Source organism: Salarias fasciatus, chromosome 1, assembly GCF_902148845.1.
Source record: "Salarias fasciatus chromosome 1, fSalaFa1.1, whole genome shotgun sequence".
Taxonomy (NCBI): domain Eukaryota; kingdom Metazoa; phylum Chordata; class Actinopteri; order Blenniiformes; family Blenniidae; genus Salarias; species Salarias fasciatus.
In genome coordinates, this window is record NC_043745.1 from 35,000,472 (window position 1) to 35,010,217 (window position 9,746).

Consider the following 9,746-nt stretch of genomic DNA (forward strand, 5'->3'; position numbering starts at 1 on the left):
CTGTTTCCATCCAGGGAAAAAAGACCACTGACCTCTCAAAAACCTCCACACTTCCTCCTCCATGTTGGACAGTTGATGTCTCGGGCTGTGGAACTGTCCATTCGCTGACTCACAAAGGTCCTGCATGATGAACGGAATGTTTAACATGTTGATTCATTTCTAGTCTCCAGTCTTCCAATAGTGATGTTCCAGGTCCAGGTGAGCCTCTTTGTCGTATTCTGACTTCTTTTTGCTCCAACTCATCCTGTCAAGCCTGCAGCTACACGTCTTCTCTTCACAGATGAAACCAAGACTCTCTTGCTACAGCGACTACCGTATTCGACCGAGCTTGAAGAGAAACTTGCCTGTTGTGGCTTTGGGGTCTGCCGGTCCTCCTCATGTCAGTTTCAGTCGCCGAGCGTCTCTTGAAGGTGAAGGAAACTGTACTCTCCACGGCTTTCTTTGCATTTACTGGCAACAATAAGTGCTTTCATGGTCTGCCTCTCTCCATTTTTACAGCACACGACGTTCTGCAGTTCAACTGTTGCTCAGGAGTCCGTTTTAATGCAGAGACAGGGGAGGCCGGAAGTAACCCAGAAAATTTGGAACGCCTCTACAAATTAGTAACTTCCAAGGCGTGATCAACTTCTGCTGCTGCACAAAAGCTTTAAGTTGTTGGACACACCTCTCAGTTTTGAGTAATTTATTCTAAAAAATCTCTAGCAGCTCCCCACTAGTCTTTTTCCCTTTTCAATGTATTCTAAGTTACTGATATTGCCCTTTGAAAATCTCACATTTAATAATTTCAATATTTATTCTGTGCTAGCTCGGACATCTTCTTTCCCACAAAATAGCTTAGTGAATGAGACTTCATTCCAACATTAAACGATGATAAAGTATATAGTCCTGAGTGCACTGAGCTCAATATTCCAGCAGGAACCCGTTTCCACTCAGGGTCTTCAAAAATTCACACATTCATGAAAACCTCACTGCAGGTGTTTTAACTATGTGGAGTGTTCAGTGCCTTCGTATTCACGTGTTCCACCAGGGAAGCACCTTTATTTCACATACATTAGTGGCAGAAGGAGAGAAGGGAACCCTGATATTAACTGCCACCTGTGGCTGAACGAAAACAGTAATGATGCCACCAATTTTTGCCTTGAGAGATTTTTTTTTTTAATGTAACCTGTGAGAGCGAGGAACAGACGATTTAAAAATTAAACTTTTTTTCAAGCAAAATATCCAAGAAGCCTTCGACCATTGATGACACCGCTTGTAAAATTAGAAATATACAGTTTTATTTAGACTTTTCAGATTTCTGGTGCAAATAACACGAGAATAAAAACTTGAACTGCGAGAGATAAAAAGAAGCCCAAGTGGCTAATATAAAGTCAAAACATTACTGTAATGAAAATACAAAAAAAAAAAAAAAAAAAACCATTGAAGGAACAACAAAGCAGAGAAAACTACCAACTGAGTTAATAAACCACACAATGATCAGAGGGGACACAGTGGCAACGGAAATCCATTTGGGTGAGCATGTGGGAAACATTTAGGATGAAAAAACTTCCATCAAGCACAGGTGAGCATATCATTGAAATAACAGTGATCTCAGATTTCAATCAAGTGTGATTAAACAAAAACAAAAAATTTACAATGAAAACGACTTGTGAAAGAGTGTCAATCAACATGTTCCAGAAATTCTGTAGTTCATTTAACTTCTGAATTCAAACGATACAGCTCAAAATCTCACACAACCTACCAAACAACATTTCCAAGACATTGAGATTATTTTTGCTGCTCGTCCTCTTGTGTCTGTGGGGGGCAGTGGCGTCTCCTCAGGGGTCCATAACAATGATTAGTGTGAAGCTTTCCGCACGTTTTGATGACCTGGCAGAGAGCGTGCGGACAGACGTCTGAGCGCCTGGCTTCTCTCATCCCGACTTAAAACAACAGAGTATGGATTTATGTCATTCTGTCCAGACAACACAAACTCACAACCTTGAGCACCTGCTCACTGCCAAACCCACGGAGAGGATCGGGATATTTAGGGTGAGCTGCAGCCTCTGATGATGCAAGACAATCGGGGAAAATTGTAATCCTTTCAGAGGAAACTGCAGCCGCGGTCGCCTCTGCAAAGCAGCCCCAGTAAAAGCCATTAGTGTGATGCAGCTCGCTGCTCTGACTCACAGCGATTACTCAAAGTCGCATGCTGTGACAACCACTAAAACACACTGTGCATATTCCCTTTTCAGTTTATGTGAGGGATGAAAGTCAAAAATGTGAAGAATCCTGAACTTCCAGAGTTCCTCCCGATCGTCTTCATCACCTCTGATCTAATCGTCCAGGTCAACAGCTCGGCCATCTGCCAGGTCAAGAAAGGAGGAGGGATTTGTTTTCCCTCTATATTCTGTGGATGAAATGACTAAAATAAAAAATAAAAAAAGAAGAGCGATTTAAAAAAAACAGCTGTATTTCAGCCAAGTCTAACAGTGATTGAAATACTCTCAATTGTGGAAAAAAAAACTGGAATTCTGGCGTAACGATGATGCAACAGTCTGGAGAAAAAACCTTCACCAGGAGAGACTCGGCGTTATAAGCTACAATCGATGATCAACCTCTCAAAGCAAACCATCATAAAAGCAAAGAAAACCTATTGCTCTTAAGCACATGTAATCTTGAAATACAACCACCTGCTTTCTCTGGTTATTTTAGGCACAGATGAAACCGATTCACCCCACATACCTGGCAGCGTCAGGCGGAGCGGAGTCCCTCCAGGGTTCTGGTTCTGCGGGCAGAAGACAAACAGGACAGAAGATTATTTAAACAGCTTGGGTGATGACTGAATAAGGAAAGTAATCAAGACATCAGAAGAAATGGGAAAACCAGCAACGAAGGTTGGCTCTGCGACTAGTGGGAAACTGATCACAGGCAGAACCAGTTGTAAGTGGGTCATTAGTGAGCGAACAGTAGAAGCGCCTCGGCACATGGACGCTGGTCATTTCGAGATAGAGAGGTACTCGGTTATTAAAGGAAACTGTTCCTGTCAGAGTGTTCTGTGGGAAAATGTCTCCACACTGCATATCATTACCAAGAGTGGCGCAGCGGTTACATCCTCACGGTGAGTCAAGCCCGCCTGCCAGAGCACTGAAAAGGAGACCGATTCAGCTAGTTTTTATTCAATCAAATGTTCTTGCACTATTGCTCCAGAGTTGCTGGCCGAAAGCCAACAGGAAAGCTAGCAAACTAGCATTAGCCTCAAAGCCATACGTTCAGGGTGAGATTGTAAAAACACGCTACAGGAGAATGGACTGTCCGTGACCCCTGAACTGAAAGGAGTTTGACACCATCGGATTAAGTCAATTAATTCACAGAAAACGTGCTCAACTTCCCACTGATTCTAAAATTTGTTGAGGGTTATTTTGTAGAAAAGGCCATCCTCCTAGACCCTGGAAAAGGTCAGTCGTGGTCATTTTCCTCTTTGTTCGAGGGGGTGGAGCTGGATTCTTGGCTGAACGCTCCGAACTCCGCCACCCCGCTGATAGTAGGGGACAAAATTACAGAGTGGTTATTGTGCAGCGCTGTGGCACGAGTCCAGGGCTGCTGTGATCACAGAGCAAGAAATGTCACGGTTGAGGCTGGAGGAAAAACTAGTTTCTTGGAGGAGGGAGGAGGTCACCAAGAACCCTCAAGGAGAACAGCTTAAGTGCACATGTTCTGCCCATCAGTTTTATGTAGAATTAAAGTAGTCTGCCATTGAAGGAAAAGAGATCGGGCAAAGAATATCTACCTAAACTGATGAATCAGACATTTATGGGTAATAATTCTAAGTTTTTTTGTTTTTTAAGAACCGTTTTAGCTACATCGTAGTAGTCTTTAATATTGTGCACTGCGTTTCTTAAATTTGTTTTTTTGTCATTAGGACTCAATGAGTCCCATTACTCTCTTGCATGATGTTCTTGTTTGAGATCTCCTAGAAGTTCACTTCTTCCTGCTGTAAACACTGAAGGACAGACTATTGTTGGTTTCCAAACTCATAACTCAAGGTTATTTAAAGGTGCATTAAGGAGTTTTACAACCTTAAAAATACTTATTTTCCACCATAAATATGTTACACATTTTTAATGATGTGTACAATGTGCCCTGACATGTTCATTACAAGTACCTCTAACAGCGCTAAATTGTCACTTGAAAGTCGCAGTGCCGGTCCGGCACCAGCATTTTTTTGGGGAGAATTTGAAAGGAATGACGTAATGCGCGCTCCGGCTGGTTAGGTTTCGTTATGTCCGCCATTACTCCGCCAGATGCTTAGTGAGCAACAACTGAGCAGGAGCTTCCAGAAAGTAAGAAAAGACTGGCTTCCAGCACTGCCACAGCTCCAGCACAGACTCCACCAGGTAAAAGAAACTTAAATCTTACTTGAGCGCTTCTAAACGAGCGAAGACGGAGTCCCCCTCTTCCGTGCACGGGAGCCACAGGGACGAGTTTTTCACTAAGCTGCATTACGCCCAAGGCCTGCAGGGGGCGCTGTTTCGCATAAAACGTGCAAACTCCTTAAGGCACCTTTAAATCTTGATAAATCTTTATTTTTTTCCCCTGTTTAATAAAAGTCAAATTATCATTTTCTGCAAGTAATTTAAAACATGTATGTTCCTGTGGGTCGGTGCAGCACTGGGTGAAATGCACGGTGGTCTTCCAAGAGCTCAGAAAGTCACAAATATTACAATTGTTTCACAAGTGTCCTCTTTTAGGCCGAGCAAAGGCAGTGTGCATAACATGAGATATAATTCACAGAAAAGCAGAATACACTGACCGATCCAGGCTGTGTATCCTCAGGTCTTGCACACACCAAACAACTTCTGCTGGCAGGCTGCAGGTCGGCCATCATGTTCACAATGGTTCACACATCCCGTTTGACCTCGAACTCTCGCATCCTCCAGCTGAGAAAGAAGATGAGAAAGAATAAGACGAGGCCTTTAACCTTTAGGAGGCTCTGGCTGTCAGGTGGGGGGTGACTCAGATGGCCCCTGTGCACAGTGGGTGTCACCACAGTGTGTCAGACAGGCCGATGTGGCACCGCCATCAGCGGCCTGTTTAATAGTGCAACTCATCATTGTCACCACTCTTAGCAGCTCGGGTGCGTTAAAGACCCAACAAGGACAACATTACAACTTGTACATTCAAAAAATACATCATGTGACCCTAATTTTACCTGCTGTGACTAAAAAAAGGATGAATAACAGTTAAGAAAACCGCTTAAACCAAGAACCAGTACCAAAGGAAAAAGTCTTTGAACACAATGCAAAAATTCTGACTTCTTAAAACAATCCATATAACTGAGATTAACAAAAAGTTACATTAAGATTGAGGTAAATGAGGTTATTGTTTTTGACCCCAAAATGGAGGAGTGAAAGATGAGCGTTGATCTTGACCTCCATGTCACTCAGGACATCAATCAAGGCAGAAATCTGGGTGTAGAAATAAATAAATATGGGTTCAGATATGAAATTCAAACAACCACCTGGAACAACCTACTACCATCCGAAACATTCTGCTAGAATTAAAGGATTTCCGATGAGAAACCACAAACTTCTTAATTTCATGCATTAATCTCTTTTTAGACCCTCCAGAAAAACGTGAGCAAAAATTCTTGATTATGCGTACTGAAATCCCAGATTATGCGAGCTAAAATGCTTGATTATGCAAATTAATATGCAGGGTTTTTATGCCATTTTATGCGGTAAAATTGCAGACAGTTGTGAAGTATGCTGTGAAATATGCGAAAGGATGCCAGATATTGTAGCGCACACACACACACTTCATATTAGTTTGTTATTTATCTTAAATTGTTACTCACCAATGCAACACACACACACACTTTATCACAGGTTTTAGCAATTGTGTGTGTGTGTGTTTGCAATTGCTAAAACTTGTGAGAAAGCCGTCAGTACGGTGTTTCAAATGAACTGGTTTCCTTGTTAACTAGTGACTGACTTCCTTTAGCACTTCCTGCTGCTGCTAGTAGCAGCAGATGTTGATATCAGCCTCATTAAAGGTCTGAAACGGCTTTTTGTCTGGTTTTTAACATCTATTAGCAACAAGGGACGTGAAAGAAACCCAGTCGCCAGTCAATAGGGAAACCAGTTCTTCCTAAACACCGGCTCCTCTCCGGTTTCTGGACACTTCTCCTCCGCTAGTTAGCTGCTGCGTTCAGGTGACTGGAGCTGCTGCGGAAACTGAAACTCCGTCATTCACATGAAGGCAGCGGTGACAGCTGGACTCAGGAGACACGTGAAGGAAGCGTGGACTAATTGCACAAAGGAACGGCTCTCAGACAGCTGTGATCCGGCTCTCATCATTCACTTAAAAGAACGCGTTCAAACGAACGACTCGTTCATTGAACGTCACAGCACTTCAAGCGAGACCATTTCTCGTTTTTTTTGCGGTAAATGTGAGATTATTGCGGGAATTATGCGCCCTTTTGGAAAATATGTGGCCCCTGCATAATCAGCGGCAAAAGGGTGATTTATGCGTGAATTCATGCGATCGCATAATGGCGTTTTTCTGGAGGGTCTATCTTTTTTACAAGCTGAATTATTATAAAAAAAAAAAAACAAAACAAAATCCTCCATGGGAGTGATTTTTACAAAGTTGCATTCTTAGTGGCTCCCAAAATCATTCTCGTATAAACAAGAGAAGTTTTCCGTTCTGACTTGGAAACCCTGTGTGAACGGATCCTCATATCTGCTTGGTCTGAAAGGAGATTCACACTTTCACCGATGAAGTTCAGACATTAAAAACAAATGTTTCGCCCCTTGTTTTTAGTGCGGGACATACAAGTTCATCCTGAAAACGATATCTATTGCAACAAACCGTTTTACTCAGAAAAAACACCTGAAGTCTGCCCAATCGGCCAGCTGACTCTCAGAATTCAGGGTTTCTGGTGTCTGAACCCTCGTGGTCGGGCGATGACACTCGTGCCGTTTCAGTAGCCGTAATGTAGCTAGGTTTTGCTGCAGTGTCACTGCTTCCGCTTTATCGCCATCAGTTCAAGGTCTTTGCTGCATTTTGATAACCGTTACTGAAACTAACTTCAATTAGCTTCATACTGTGAAAACTCATTCTGCCGAGACTATAAACCTAACTGCCCAATCTTGATCCCTGATGCAACATTGTCACGTTCTGTCCGTGGACATGTGTAATGATCATTTCTTTCTATTGTTACCTTTTTGTAGCCTGCCAAGAAGACAGAAGTATTGATGTCAACAGTAGTAAAAGAAACGGACAAAGCTACAGCCGGCAGAAAAGAAATTGGTTCAAGATGTACATGGAGCATCAAAAGACGCTTTTGGAGGAGCAGCTCTCAGAGTTTCTGTCCAGACTTCCAGTGCCGGCGCCCAGACAAAGAGCAGCACAAGAAACAGACCTGGAGGAATAAACGCATGTCTCTGTGAATAAACCACCTGGCTGTGCTTCTAGATCCTGCGTTTGAAAATGTTTTGAAAAGTATTTCATAATTATGGAAAAGTGACAATTATTGTAGTTTACAAATTCCTTCAATCAGGCCTAAAACCTAAATGTAAAGAAGATGAAATAGTTAAAAAAAAAAAAAAAAAAAAAAAAAAAAAAGTAAAACCTCACTTGTTGGTGAACCTGCAATGTCAATTTTTGAAAAATAATCTGAACACTATTTAAATTATAAAGGCCCTCAATTGCACAACATCTCCTCTCTTCTGCATGGAGCAATGTTTCTCTAACTTTGAGCCTTACTGAGTTTAATGCAGATTACCATGTTGTAATTTGCACAACACAAATGAACTTAAACCAACTCCACAGGAATGCAGCAGGACATGACATTCCTGCAAAACAACCTCAAAACACAAGAAACAAAACAACCCTGTATGGATGTATCACAGGGTAAGTCAAATTTGTCAGGTATACACAAACAACATGCAGTGAAATGTGTGTATCTGATTTAAAAAACAACAAAGTATTACAAATAGTGTCCCCACCTGAACCACCTGTGGCCTGACAGTTGGGAATCATCTTCAGGTTTTCAACCCTTCAGCCTGGTGACCAGCCTGGAAGGGACAAGGTTTGTTTTTATTCTTGAAATTTAAATTCTACTGTACTACTGATTTAAAAGAAAAATAAAGGGGAGGGGGCTAAACCACAGTCTCCAATCAAAAAGTCAAAAGATGCCCATGCTACAGTTCAGTTCAACAAAAGAGAATATCTGGATGTAAGAGTGCACAGTGCAGCTGAGTGAGTCAGATGGCCCCTGTGCACACAGCGTGTCCTCAGGTGGGATCGGATTGGTGCGTTGTTGCCACTGCAACAAACACCCCAACTTTTAATCGTGCAACTCATCACTCTCACTCATAATGCACTTGTTTAGAAAAGTGCATACTATATGCATTTACCTCACTTCCACATTTGATCTCCAGTGACTTTGTTTCCTTATCCAACTCCTCTGAAGCAGTAATGGAATTCAGTCTTCAGTCAGGAATCAACTGCAGGCTTTCAGTCCCTCAGCCTAGAGGGGACAGGTGCGTTAACAACTGATGACAAATCTCAAACAGCCTTCAAAAGTAATACCCCTTCACAATATCTGAATTATTTTACTGCATATTTGTGACACATTTGTGTTTAGCCCTTGCCTTGAGTTATGGCAAAGCCAGGTTGAAATCCCAACAGCAGCAAGAAGGACTTCCAGTTTGCTCTGTAGGAAACCCCTGTAGAAGAGAACAGTCCAGTAGATACTTGTGGAATAAGCAAATATATAACAGATGATTGATCAGGGAGAACATTTGGATGTCAAAGTGCAGCTGAGAGAGTCAGATGGCCCCTGTGCACACAGTGTGTCCTCAGGTCGACTCGGATTGGCGAGATGTTGCCACTGCAACAAACACTCCAACTTTTAATCGTGCAACTCATCACTCTCACTCTTAGCGCACCTTAACATCCGGGACTGTGTTTATGTGGTGTAGATGTACATGTCTTTACCTCTGGTGGCGTCTTCACTTGATATCGGCTTCCATGACTTCTTTTCTCTCATCCGGCTCCTGTAACACAGTAACGGTAAGTCACATCACGTGCGTCCAAAAAACAAGTTATTTAGGAAAAAGGTATCAACGTGAAACACAGCCACATGGCATAATTAACTACCACGAACCCAGTAAACATATAAGTGTAAAGCTCTAACGAAAGATATGTTCATAAAAAAGGAAAATTCAAGCAGGAAACACTCACATCGACGACTTAGCTTAGCTGCTAGCCACTTTGCCATGCTAACACCGAAAATCGGCTTTTTAACGATGAAAAAAATCACTTCACGAACGGACATAAAACGTGTAGCATGAATCAAAGTTTGCGTCTGAAACGTGTTTTAAATCAAGCTTTACCTTTAACGTAGCTTAATCCCTTCTTTTCACATTCCGTTCAGCTCACTGAGACACGACAAGACTCGTCTCATTTTAAACACGCGCCCCAGAAGTTATTCGCTGATTGGTTGAAAAAGTGGAGCAAGGCGGACGCTCATTGGTCAGTCAGGCTGTCGTTTATGTTCTGAGAGCCAATGAGAAGCTATGTAATAGTCATATGTGAACACTTTCAATAAACTTTATATAAGAGTTTGATTAAATTTAGACTACTACTAATACACGTATATTACTGTGGACGTAATTTAATGTACTTAATGTGAATATATGTGTAAACATGTTTATGGATATATTAGTTTGTATCCTGAATATTTGAATGAATTGCTG

The 9,746-nt window shown here is 42.0% G+C and overlaps 2 long non-coding RNA genes and 3 other non-coding genes across 6 annotated transcripts; all 5 read right to left on the reverse strand.

Moving 5' to 3' along the window:
- Positions 1-2,270: 2,270 nt before the first annotated feature.
- On the reverse strand, positions 2,271-8,517 carry LOC115387521 (uncharacterized). Of its 2 annotated transcripts, none has more exons than XR_003931413.1 (5): positions 8,403-8,517; positions 7,992-8,048; positions 4,793-4,919; positions 2,725-2,767; positions 2,271-2,389 (listed from the first exon to the last, which is right to left on the reverse strand). It is a non-coding gene; the product is annotated as an uncharacterized LOC115387521 (long non-coding RNA). The 2 variants fall into 2 exon arrangements; XR_003931446.1 differs by having other exon boundaries at positions 7,992-8,060.
- On the reverse strand, positions 4,990-5,100 carry LOC115394925 (small nucleolar RNA SNORD67). The gene has a single exon (XR_003932201.1). It is a non-coding gene; the product is annotated as a small nucleolar RNA SNORD67 (small nucleolar RNA).
- Positions 8,244-8,359, reverse strand: LOC115394898 (small nucleolar RNA SNORD67). The gene has a single exon (XR_003932191.1). It is a non-coding gene; the product is annotated as a small nucleolar RNA SNORD67 (small nucleolar RNA).
- A 120-nt stretch (positions 8,518-8,637) lies between the features above and the next one.
- On the reverse strand, positions 8,638-9,450 carry LOC115388317 (uncharacterized). The gene is made up of 3 exons (XR_003931486.1): positions 9,384-9,450; positions 8,986-9,044; positions 8,638-8,714 (listed from the first exon to the last, which is right to left on the reverse strand). It is a non-coding gene; the product is annotated as an uncharacterized LOC115388317 (long non-coding RNA).
- On the reverse strand, positions 8,811-8,926 carry LOC115394909 (small nucleolar RNA SNORD67). Its single transcript, XR_003932193.1, has one exon. It is a non-coding gene; the product is annotated as a small nucleolar RNA SNORD67 (small nucleolar RNA).
- Positions 9,451-9,746: the final 296 nt, after the last annotated feature.